At 44.6% G+C, this 13564-nt stretch overlaps 1 protein-coding gene across 1 annotated transcript in view; it reads right to left on the bottom strand.

Moving 5' to 3' along the window:
• The window catches only part of PARD6G (par-6 family cell polarity regulator gamma), a 76938-nt gene that overhangs the window by 41520 nt on the left and 21854 nt on the right, over positions 1-13564 (bottom strand). The window lies entirely within an intron of this gene.

Raw genomic sequence — 13564 nt, forward strand, 5'->3', positions numbered from 1 at the left:
CATGTGGCTGTTCTGGCTTCTGGGGTAACCGCGCCAAGCCTCTTCAGGGCAGCGGGATGAAGGCTCCCCCTGCCCAAAGAGGCTGCGCAGGGCCAAAGCAGAAGCCAGGACAGACGTGTCGCTGAAGGGGCACTGCGCCTTCTCTCTCTCTGCACAGCGCCCCTCCTTCACAGGAGAGGCGCTGCGCAGAGAGGGAGAAGGTGCAGCGCCCTTCAGTGAAGCGGGAGAAGGAACAAAAGGAGACCCTTCTGTTCCTCCTCCGGCTTCGCTTGATAGGCGCGTTGCTCAAGGGGTGCTGCGCCTTCTCTCTCTCTCTGCACAGCACCTCTCCTTCACAGGAGAGGCGCTGCGCAGAGAGGGAGAAGGCGCAGCGCCCTTCAGCGAAGCTGGAGAAGGAACAGAAGGAGACCCTTCTGCTCCTCCTCCGGCTTCCAGGACAGGCGCGTCGCCGCAAAGCCAAGGAGCCTGCATCCGCTCCATAGGACGCACACACATTTCCCCTTCATTTTTGGAGGGGAAAAAGTGTGTCCTATAGAGCGAAAAATACGGTACATGACGAATCTTCCCCTTCCTCTCCTCCCCCTGCTGCCCCAACCTGGCAATATCTGCTCTGGGCTTCCCCCACAACCCTCTGGAGCATATCTGCGGTGCATGCAGGGGAAGAAGAAGGAGGGAAAGCCCTGTTGCACAAGCAGAAGTCCTTCTGCAGGCTGACTAGCTCCCAAACTGATTTAACAATCAATCCCTCTTACCCAGGGAATTCTGGGAACTGCTGTTCTGTGAGGGGAGCCAGGGTTCCCTAACAGCTACCAGCACCTTTACAAAAACTTCAGTTCACAGGGCTCTTTTGAGAAAAGCCAAGACTGTTTGAAGTGGTATGATACTGCTTTAAATGCATAGTGCAGATGGGGTCCCGGTGTGTCTACTGAACAGGGATTTGAACCTGCCTCTCTCCCCAGTCTAACTTCAATCTGCTACATCACACTGGCTGTCCACATTGCCAGTGTTACTTATTATCATGAAATAAATGGAGAGTGGAGGGGTAAGTAGGTTCACAAAAGGTCTACTGCATTTGTAATCACCACCTACTTTAGACTCAAAACGTAATAGGAAGCTCTACAGTGCACTGTAGTAAATTATCATCATATCCTACTCTATCCCTCAGTTAAGGCCTGGAATAAGGGAACAAAAGGTTCAGATTCGGAGTATTAGAACACTAAAGGATGTAGTGAGGGATCTTTCAATACAGGGGGAAAGAGTGACAAGGCAGCAAATTAAATTATGGGCTAATTTAAAAGAGAAATGATTGGTATATGGACAGAGAAAGCTTCTCTCCAGTGTGAGACCGACCTGTGTACCTCTCTGGTAAAATCTTATATTTTGTGAGCTGCCCTCAACAAATATTTTAAAAATCGAAGGTGTGTAACTGTTGCTCAGATACTGCTGGGGAGAGGGAGGGGGGAAGTATAGGGAGAAATGTAGAAAGCAGCCAAGTCATGCAACTGACAGATGGCCAAATTAGCTCACATGTCCTGGGCAGTACCTGGGTTAAAAAGCTTAGGCTAGTTACCCCAGGTATGGGAGCCGTTAGACGCCAAGAAACAGGATGATGATGTAATGAAAATAAAAGGATGAGACGCTTTTGTTCTGAGCCTCCTTAACCTAGGTGGTTCTATTTATATATGCAGCAAAATTATAACATAAAACTTCTTACTGCAAGAACCTAATGAGAAAAGAGAAAGTTGTGTGAAACCATGATTCCGTGCACAGCGCTTATCCGACAGGAAGCCAATTTGGAAAGCAGCAGAGGGGAAAAGTGTATGAGGGAGAAAGAGAGAGTAAAGGAGCCATATTTACATAATACACAGCGACTGCGGCAGGTCTGTGTAAGGGGGAGTTCATGGTAGGACAAGAACCTAAGCAAAACAATAGCCTAAATCTGTGCTATGACCCAGTGTAGCATGGTGGTTGGAGTGTTGGACTCTTGGTTGGAAGATCAGGGTTCAAATCCCTGATCTGCTACGAAGCTCACTGGCTGGCCTTGGCCCAGTCACCGTCTCTCAGTCTATTGTACCTCAGTCTATCGCACCGTCTCTCAGTCTATCGCAAGGTTGTTGTTCAGATAGAACAGGGTGGGAGGGAGGCAATGCACACCCCCTTGGATATATATAAAACAGAATAATAATATAAGGAATAGAGCACTAGAAGAAACTGACAAGTTATCTGAAAAATAGCAGCAGTCGTCACAGACCTCCCCATGTCTTCTCCTTACTGGTAAGAGATGAAAACAGAAAAAAGCGTCTTGCTTTTCAAAGAGAGAAAATCTGTTATAAATTGGATTAAGGAGCATTAGTCACTCCTGGATGCTTCTCAAACAGTGCCTGACTTCTGAAGACTTTGCCATTCACAAAACTCATGTATATAAATGCCGAGCCTTACTGGGCAAGAAGGGGGAAGGTTGTTTCTTACAGCACACGCTGTTAAAAAGGATGCAAAAGGTCTCCCCGCCGCCTTCACGGTGCTCAGAAATGGCTGTAATTTTAACTACCGTTGTTAGTACAAGATACGAGACTATTAAGGGTGCAACACAATGCAAATTCAGCACTAACCATGTTCATAGTTTCCCTCTGAGGCAGCCTTTAAAAGCCTAACCCCTCTCCCGCCTCCTAGGTGGAATATTCCAAGCAAAACTTCCCGTCGCAACTCTGAAGTCAAAATATCTCTGACCAAGGATATTTACATTACGAGGAAAGCACTCAAGATCTTACAAGGGGCTGAGGAAAAGAAGACGGGAGGAGGAAGAGGAGGAGGAATGGAAAGCACACTGCTGCAAACGTGTCCTCTTCTCTTCAGACTCAGCTCACTGAGCTCCTTGGTGGCTTTGCTGTCGCAACTGAGCGCCATCCATTTGCATGACACCCGTGTGGTTGCCAGAGGAGGCAGGAGGAAAGAGGGCTGTAATTGAAGACACCAAAAATAGCCCATTGGCAAAAAGGGACTAGTTATTTCCTGCAGGCCCCCTTCAGCAATTCCCATGGCCATAATTCAAGGGACAGTTTTGCCAACACACCAAAAGCAAGGGTTGCTTTCTCCCTCGCAGTGAGGGGGTGGGAAGATTGCAGGCCGGCACAGAAATCTGAGAGAAAACAAAAAAATCACAGCAATGGGCCTGTTTAGCCCACGCCACCAGCAACAAAAGGACAATGCAACAAGTTGCTCCATCCCTGTCCGAGCCCTTCCAAACATCCCGTTCCCTCCATGAGATAATTCAGCTAGAGTGGCTAGCCTGAGTCAGCAGGCTAATAGCAACAACAGCCTGCCAATTATGAAATGCTGGCTTAAGCCTTGCAATAACTATCCTTTTGTGGAGAGTGTGAGACTTAGAGACTGATAAGATATTCCAGATAAAACATTTTTCTTAATCACTGCAAAAGTGAACTGTGGAGGGGGAAGGATGTCTCCACACGATTTTCGGTGTGCCTGGGGTGAGGAACTGTCCCCCTGCAGATGTTGCAAACCCCATCATCCAAAACCATTGGCCATGTTGGTTGGAGCAGAATCGAGCTTGGATTCCAAGGACATCTGCAGGACTATGGGCTCCCTAGCCAACAAAAGTGCAAACACACTCACACTGCACATCATGTTGCCTCATGACTGAAGCAAACACACATGACTGCAAAGTTTCATCTACCCTGGATATTAAGAGAGTCAAATGCACCAGAACCAGAAAACCCAAGAAGTTTCTTCTGGGTTTGCATCCCATATTGACGGAGGACTGGAAACACTAGGATCAGCATTTAGCAACTTGGATCCACTACAGTAAGCCCACAACTTATGCATATTTAACTTTTTTGCATTCAGCTTTATGTACATGGCAAAAAAATTAAAAGGGACAGGGCTCCGGAAAAAAACAGCTTCGGGCAATCCCACCTGCTGTTGAGCCCAATGTGTTTTGACTATATGCGAATTTGGCTTTAGGTGCAATTCCGGAATGTAATCCGTGTGTACATTGTGGGCTTATCATACCCAGTAGAGCTAAACTTGAGCCCTTTGATTTGTTCAATGGCTCATTTTCCCTCTATTTCAAACAAGCAAAGTAGCAGTTCTTAAAATAATGTATTTTCTTCTATGGCAAAGAAAATATACAAGTCAAGGGAAGGGATGGATCCTATTTACACCATCACATGATGCTCACCTGGCATTGCAAAAGCTTCCAGTTAACTAAAGCACTAGAAATCTAAATAGATTCTAAGCATTCCAGAGTGGTAGACCCTCTTATGAAAGTCCTCAATATGGCGGCTGTGGCCTCTTCATCTGCTTACTGAAGCCTGCTTTGAGAAAAGCAGCAGCTCCCATCCCACATGCCTAAGTTACATTGTGAACCAGCTGCTAACTTGCTAAAATCACCTGAGCTGGGGGAAACAATCTTTTAAAAAAGCCAACTAGATATTACAATGGCATGGTCAATTATTAGAACACAGAATATGCTAGATTCCTATTGGGTGGGGGCAGGGAGTTTGAAGCACAACATGAATAAAAGGTAGGCCTGAGCACAAATCTCTCAGGAAATACTTTTCTGACTAAATTGAGAATCTCCCATCCCCTGCAAAACAACAAGACTTTTGTGGAGATTTTCAATCCTTCCCTAAAGAATATTTGGTGAAATGTCCTCCCCTCTTTCGTCACCCATGCATTTTGGTTACATCTGTGAATCACATTCTAATATTATTTTATTATCATCATTGAAGGAAGCAGTGGGCTTGGCCCCTACTTCTTCCTCTTTGATAGCCTACTGCTCCCTTCCCTTCATCCATTTGAATTCATAAGTCTTATCGTTTTGTTTAATGCTGAGTCAGCCAAACTTTCTCAGAAGAGAGCTTTCTGAGGAAAAACAATTGGAAAATTTAACATCTTTCTCCTCACCCCATAAGAATATTTGGCAAAACATTTCGCAACCCACAAAACAGCATTGAAGGTTTTTGAGAGGCAAAAGGTTTTTGGCTCAGCCCTAGATAGGGGCCGTCAAACCCTTCCCCCTCCAGCCTTTCCTTTAGTAGTGATTACTTTTAAATCTAAGTTCAAGGAGAGAAAAGCAATGTTGGTGGGGTGAGGTGTGGGGAGAAGATGGGGCTTCAGAAGCAAGTGCAGCCTGGGAGAGTTCACCACCATATTCTGCATTTTGAAAACTCCTCACCCTCCATTTTATAGGAATTCTATAAAAATTCTTAACATGTGTCTGCAATCTCATATTTCTCTAACACACAACTGTTGTTGTTTCACTCCGCTTAGTTATTGAACTGAAGAATCTGCAAAGCAAGTTTTGAAAAAAGCTTTACAGATCAGCATGAAAGGAGGGGGGGGGGACGCAGGCATACACAGAGAGAAATGTTTTCAACGCTGGGGTTTTAAACAACTGTGTGGTGGCTTTTTTTTTATTTCTCCAGTCAATAATGTCCTGTATTTTAAGCATGGAAAATGACATTCCTGAATAATAAATCTTGGTCATTCAGAGGCAGAAAAATAGTTCTTGAAAGTGCAGCTGAAGCCAAGCAAGGCTGTTGCATTCCATTTATACTTGTGCATTAGCTTTGATAGAAGTTTGTGTCCTTAGAATCTCAGAGAGCCAATATACAGAAAAAACCACCACCAAGACTCTTGGTTGTAAAGGAGAAAGGCCCTAGGCAGCCCTTTAAAGAAAGTGTTTTTTGCAAACAACCCTGTGGCAATATTGGTCCTTCAGAGGTACCGCTATCGGGGTGGGGTGGGGAGTTTCTGAATTGTTTTGAAAATTTAACACGTGAAAAGCCTTAGTGGCAAGTGATGCAATACATTACCACAAGGTGAAATAGTGATTCTTGTACCTTTGAAGGTGTACGACTTGCTCAGAGATGTGAAAGCCCAGGAAAAACCCACAGAAAAAAAAAATTTAAAGTAGTCCTCCACACACCCCCTTTTTTTCTTGGCATCTATAGACTTTCCGGCATCTTTCTAGCAATACTTGGTTATGCCAGAAACTCATATCACCTGGGAAGAGACCATGCTGCTCACCACAGCAGCATGAGAAGAAGGAGGCATGTCCTGGGCTTCTCCCACATAGCCTCAGACTTCAAACATTACTGAGCAGCACAGGAAGGGGCTTGCATGCTGGAAGGCAATGTCAGAAGAGACACTTGGGAATGGGGGTGGTGGAGTGCATCCTACTCCATATGCAGCTATTGAAAGAGGCAAGGCCTGGTCTAGATGAAAGCAGTGGCAAAACCTCAACTAGGAACCCTACATGCACTCCAGTCATTAAGCATTTGCTAGCATCATGATGAAAAGACTATCTCCACATGTTGTCTGCACCATTTATTCCAAGGATAGCGTTAGCGGGTGGTTAATTCAAAAGTATTTACTACATTTCCTGTGTTAAGTTTCTAATTTTAGCAGGGAGGGGTTTTTTGTTTTTGTTTTAAAGAAAACACCAAAGGCTCTGCATGACTACTTCTGCAGATAATTCCCGCAGCAGCAGCACATAACACAAAAAACTTTTCCTAACCTAGTGCTTTGCCAGATGTTTGGGGTTGTGCTGGCTCAAGCTGGTAGTCCAAAGATATGGCATGAACTAGGCTGGGGGGAGACTGATCAAATGTGTTCCCATATCTCACAGGAGCAGCTGAGAGTGAGCAACTTCAATGAATTAAGTATAAGTAATTATAGCTTCGATCTTTTGTTCATGAGGCTGGATGAATTATTCCCATTGCTACTTTGCAAACTACAGAGGCACATTATATTTCAACATATGCAAGGATTTATTCCTTCAAAACTGGTGGCTGGGGGATGACGGCAGTGGCATTGCGTGGCTTGCCAGCGCCCGGGGCCGTGCAGGGCTTGGTGGGTGGGCGGGAAACGGATGGAATATGCATGCACATTAAACTACCTAATGGCATCTGTGTCCTGTGTCACCCAGGAGTTCATGGCCACAAAGATCAGAAAAGAAGTTCCAAAGTCTGGAGGTGTCACTTCCTGGTTTGCATGGAGAAGCTGTTTCAAATGGAGCCCAGTGAAAGCTGTATTGAGGCAGCACTCAGTGTTGAGATTTTGCACCTCAACAATTCTGCGCCTGGGGCAACCACTCCTGTGCTCCCCCCAGCTATGCCACTGTAAGACACTGATAACCTTCAAAGAAATACTCTCCCCTAAGCAGAAGCTTCCTGGGCTCAATGAGGTTGTCAATTAAGAATGGCTCAATTGGGATGCGGGTGGCGCTGTGGTCTAAACCATGGGGCATAGGGCTTGCCGATCAGAAGGTCGGCGGTTCAAATCCCTACAACGGGGTGAGCTCCCATTGCTCAGTCCCAGCTCCTGCCAACCTAGCAGTTCGAAAGCACACCAAAAAGTGCAAGTAGATAAATAGGTACTGCTCCGGCGGGAAGGTAAATGGCGTTTCCGTGCGCTGCTCTGGTTTGCCAGAAGTGGCTTAGTCATACTGGCCACATGACCCGGAAGCTGTATGCCGGCTCCCTCGGCCAATAAAGCGAGGTGAGCGCCGCAACCCCAGAGTTCTTCACGACTGGACTTCACTATCAGGGGTCCGTTACCTTTACCAATTGTTTAAACTATTGCCTTCATTAAGGTGACAGCCCAAAGTATATATGCTAAAAGAGAAAAACAGCAACAACATGTACGATATTCTGTGTTGCCAGATCTTAAAAGGGACAATGTTTGGATTTACAATTTCTCTTTTTATCACCGTTAACTGTGCTGCCCATAAAAGGCATCCATCTTGGTCAGTTCAGCTCTGGCAAATCTCATGATGCTGAATAATCTTGTTGGCCATGAATACCACATAATTTGGATTCAAACATGCAGAACAAAGAGCACACAGGGCAGCCCAGAAGTGGCTGTGATGTTCGTAATTATCAGCTTGTAAGGTTGCTGTAGAACTAGGCTTATCACTACTTCCTTTTTTATAACTAATACACAAGATTAAGCAGGTAAAGCTTTCCCAAAAACTATACCACCATGCCAGAAAAAGTTTTCACCTGCACAATGTCTGGGTCAGGTGTTGTTAGAGCAGGGCTTCCTGAACCTGGGTCTCCAGCTGTTTTTGGACTACAACTCCCACCATCCCTAGACAGCAGGACCAGCAATCAGGGATGATGGGAAATGTAGTCCAAAAACAGCCGGAGAGAGACCCAAAATTGGAAAACCCTGTGTTAGACATTGGAGTGAGAACAGTACACAAAGGGGGGCTTGGTAACCCTTCCATGTGATATGACAATTCCCTACAGACAGCTTCCTTTTAATTGCCTTTTTACACAGCACACAGCTGGAGGGGGTGGGGGTAACCTCACAAACAAGTGATCTTCCCTCCCTGCACTGGGAAGGTGTTTTATTAACAGCCGCCAAGTCTAGATCCAAGCTTGCTTTGTAATTAGCATACCAAGGTGACCAGAAAAATTATACATTATAGAAATCTCAGGTTTCATAACACAGAGAAGCCAGGATCAAAGAAGAGGAACAAGGTCTCACACATGTTCAAGGGGACATCTCACTTTCTTCTCCTGACCTATGCAACATAAAGAAGACCTTTGTGGAAGACCTCTGCAATACCATCCTAATTGTGTTTGTTTGGGGGTTTTTTGAGATGGGAGGTTGTCAAGCAACTGCTATTAAGAAAAGTGTACCTGAAGCCTCTACTGGGCATGTGCTTTTGGGATCTCAGCTAGAATGAATAAGCAGCAAGATTTGTGCATTCAATTATTTTATCAATCTTTCTTTTAGTTTAAGATAGATCAGGAAGAAAAGACATGTGCCTTCAGAAGAAGAAAAGTTTCCCACATTGTTATCCCAATTATGAGGTCATAAATTTCTCATGCAGCAGACACCTCTCTCTATAGGAAAAGTTTTTGATCCAACTGATATTAAATTACAGAGTTACAAGAGCAAAACATCCCAAGCAGTCTTGTCTAGAGAACAAGGATATTAGCTGATGGCCTAGTCCTTAAAACTACTTCTCCGAAAAGCAATTGGGAAATATCTATTTCAGCTGAGGAAAATTAAGTCAACAGAATTAGCGCTTGCCTTTTATTGACTGTTTGGTGTTCAATTATGCAAGCATTCCCTTAAAATTGGTCATCCGGATGTCTCCTCCAGGCTACTGTGAAAAACAAAGCACCTGTACACTATTATCAATGCTTGAAATAGACAACTAGGAGAAGCTAATGAAACCGACTGGTGTGCTGGTTGCCAGAACACATTACTGAATCACCCTCTCTCTGTATGTGTGTGCATGTATATGAGTGTGTGTCTATATCTATATTTAAATACCCACACCCAGGTTGCCTGACCAATACAGTACTTCTGGATTCTCCCAGCACACTGTGGATATCCACTTTGTATGGCATGCCAATAATGCAGCCCCCACACTACCAAGGGCTTTACTTATTCCAGATTCAAAACTGGCTCCCATTGGACATCTAAGGACACTTTCAGACTGATCTGAACAACAAGAACAGGAAACATTCTTTCAACACTGCCAATCCCAGCAGCGCAAACATGTCGGGTTCCTCACCCCACGCTCTCCTCTGATGAGCTGACAAGTGTGAGAACAGCCAGAGAGTCCACACCCAGCTTGTACCCTACAGTGAGCATGGAAAGGCCTGGGGAAAACATTTTCATAGAAATACTTCCTTTGCTCACTTTGGTACTGCAGTTCTCTCTTTTTTTTTAAAAAAAAAGGTACCAGCAGAAGATGCTGCCAGAAAACCTCCCTCATCCATAACACCACAGGTTGAACACAAGAAGTATCAGTTTGCACTTAAAACATTGCTCTTTGTTTGCGGGTAATCGTTAGTTACCATTAGTAGCCTGAAGCCATCTGCTGTGGCTTTGCCCAGAGAGCAAAGTTATCTTGGCTTGGCCGGTACCTGGGACAGGATACACCTAGGAACTATTCCAAGCTGCGACAGGTCAAGAAATCCATAAATGGGATAAGAAAGGGGATGTGAAAAATAGCTTGCAGCACCCAATGTAGTATAAAACTTACTTTAAGCAGCTTATGCAGAGATTCTAGTATTTGCATTGATTTAGGACTATTTAAGCGCTCATTGTGCTGAAAGACTGACGATTGTGTTTGGGATAAACTAGCTGGCCAACATGATTTTGACCAAACTGTGGGAGGCAGTGGAAGACAGGAGCGCCTGGCGTGCTCTGGTCCATGGGATCACGAAGAGTCGGACACGACTAAACAACAACCACAAGCTGGCAACAAAGGGTGGATGGAGGAGAGAAGGAAAAAGGAAGGAAAGGAGAAGCATCTGAAACAAGTGGAGCGGTTTTTGTACATTGGCCTTGGAAGGTAGATGATGGGTGCTGCGCATTTCAGCGATCAGACTTCTTAGCTTGCACTTGTCTGCCTACCAGCCAGTGATCTGACAGAGCCTCCCTATCGTCACTGAAAAATCTCCTTGTGATAATCTAGAAAAAGAGGAATGACCTGCATCACAGCCTGCCTAGGTGGAAGCAAATCAGAAGCAAAGGTGTGCAGAGACCCAGGTTTTTTCTACCCTTAGCAGAGGCCAAAGGAGGACGGCTCACTTATTCCCTGTATTATTTGCACGCCTCCTGCTCTTATTCCCAAGGCTCATGGCTGATTTTTACATTACATTCTTTACTATCACAGTGAGGCAAAACATCATTCCCATTTTGCAGGGGGAAAGTGAGGGGACAAAGACTTAAGGGTATAGGATGGGTCCAAGGCCACCCAAACTAGCTCAAGAGGGATTGAAACCCAGGCCCAAGTGCCACATTATATTTGCTTCTCCACCTGTGGGGGAAAAACAAAACAAAACTAAAAATGCTTCCCTTTTGATTAGCAGCACTGATGGCTCAGCATGCTTAGCAGAAAGAAGCCTAGAGCAGAACAGCTGTGCCCTTGATGTTTAAGAGAGAGGGATACTAGTCCAAGATGGCAATCTAGCCACAACCTGTTCAACCAGAGTGCCAAAAACGACGACGACAAGGTGGTGATGTGCATTGCAGAGAAACATCCACTTGCTGTGCAGTCCTGGAGTCCTCTAGCCCCAGACACAAAGAGCAAACTGCCTATTGCAGGCCTGTGCAAAGTACCTGCCCTTCAACACACACACACACACACACACACACACACACACACACACCCCAAACGCCAAAGTTTAATAGGTTCTGTATTCGAAGCTGTAATGTTGGGACACTGCAGCTGTAATATTATAATGGCTTGTAAGGGAATAGTAAAGTAGAACAGAGGAAGATACATTTTATTTTCCCCCAACTAAGCAGATTTAATATTGGCAATGGATTATTTTTAAGTATAACATTCCGCCTCCTCCAAAACATGATTATCAAACCCAAGAGTGTTTATACTCTGGGCTCTACAACAATGAAGTTACTTTCTCCAACCACTCCCTTTCTGCATTTTTTTTTAAAAAATGGGGTCATTGTAACAATTCCATGTCAGGTCATCTGGTTCTAAACTTGCCAGTCCCCTATCTAAGATGTAACAACCCCTTTTATTTTATTTTATTTTGTTTTGTTTTATTATTATTTTATTTTATTTTATTTACAAAGGAGAATTGATACATAAACACAGGTAAATTTGAACTGGTGCTGGCACAGGAAAATTAGATATAATTCCTTCTGATTCAAGGTTTGCTTATAAATTCAAAGCTAAGGGCCCATTTGCCAACACAGACACATACCTGTATTAGTCACTTGTGACTAAGGTACAGAATCCAGGATAATGGTACCCAATCCAGCACCCCATGTATCATCATATAATAAAACTGCAATGGTTTTGGACCAATACAAACCTTTGCACACTCCAGTTGCAAAAAGTCTGACTACCCTACATCAAAACCAATCTGTATGAGAAAAGATTGACATCATCATCATCATCATTTTATTTGTATGCTGCCTTTCCACAGTTAAAACAATGCTCAAGGCGGCTTACAATATGAAAAGATTTAAAGGAAAAGGGACCCTTGACCATTAGGTTCAGTCGTGGCCAACTCTGGGGTTGCGGCGCTCATCTCGCTTTATTGGCCGAGGGAGCTGGCGTACAGCTTCCAGGTCATGTGGCCAGCATGACTAAGCCGCTTCTGGCGAACCAGAGCAGCGCACGGAAATGCCGTTTACCTTCCCACCGGAGCGGTACCTATTTATCTACTTGCACTTTGACATGCTTTCGAACCGCTAGATTGGCAGGAGCAGGGACCGAACAACAGGAGCTCACCCCGTTATGGGGATTCGAACCGCCGACCTTCTGATTGGCAAGTCCTAGGCTCTGTGGTTTAACCCACAGCGCCACCCGCGTCCCGTATGAAAAGAATTACATAATTACAAATATAGCAAAGTAGTCGTAAAAATAAACAAAACACATTAAAAACTGCATAACCAAATTGAACAATTTCCACATAAAGATACAAAAAGTTAACATCAGTAACAACAGCAAAAACTTCCAATGAAACTTCTCCCCAAACACCCCAGTCCTTGCTGGGCAGCAGCAGCAGCAGCCGTCCTTATGAGGCCTGTCAGGCCCCACGCTACACAATGCCAGTCTTGCAACATCTGAGCATTTGTGAGAAGCTCCCCAGAGTGATTTGTCTTGTTTGTTATTCCTGCTATTTCTACTCTATTCTGTTTTAAGTTTATTCTCCATTGTGCTGCTTCATTTTTCTTACTACATTAGTTATTTCAAGGCTGCCTGCCTTTGGCTCTGTTTCAAAGTCACTCGCTTCTTAAGCAAGCTTTGGAACACAGCAGCTTAAATATGCTTCGGCAATCCTGTTTCGAATGGCTAACATGCTTTAAGCTGCAATCCTATATGGCTGGTGTGGCGATTACACAAGGTCCCCAGACGTTTCACCGTCTATTGAGCCCTGTGCCACCACTTTATTTCTCGCTGCCACCACCCAGGCCCTACCTGGTAAAATACTGAGTTCAGTCAGGGTTAAATCAGAACATAAACTTCTGTTTATTTATTGCAGTTCAACAAGCGTGTGCTTTCATAAACGATCTCAGTCCATTACAATCATGGGGTGCCTATCCAGACCTATAAGTTCCGCTACCTGCTCTCACTCACTAAACCACCTCTCAGATATTTACTTGTCTTCCTAGCCCCTAACTGTTCCTGACTCAGCTTATTTCGCTACACGAAGTCAACCTACCCACAGACTCTATCCCAATTCACTCCCACTCCAACCAACCACCCAACTCCCAATGAACTCCCCCTCTTCGCCCCTCCCAGAGCTGGTTTTATAGTCCCTCTGACTCCACCCCCGTGGGTTCTGATTGGGTAACCTGTTTAACTATTTCACCCCCAGCACTCTCATATGTTAACGTCACCGCTGGCAGTATGGCCTATTGAACTCGGTGCCCTTTATTTCTCAGTAAATATATATATATATAGGATTGCCCTGTTACTTAATAAATTTTAAGAACAGATATATTAGGCAATCAAACCATGCTTAGTAGGGACTGCTAATGCAGAAGAGGGCGAAACAGAGCCTCCATATATGGTATAAAAGAGACACCTGTTAAAAAT

The sequence above is a fragment of the Podarcis raffonei genome, chromosome 7 (genome assembly GCF_027172205.1).
Source record: "Podarcis raffonei isolate rPodRaf1 chromosome 7, rPodRaf1.pri, whole genome shotgun sequence".
Taxonomy (NCBI): domain Eukaryota; kingdom Metazoa; phylum Chordata; class Lepidosauria; order Squamata; family Lacertidae; genus Podarcis; species Podarcis raffonei.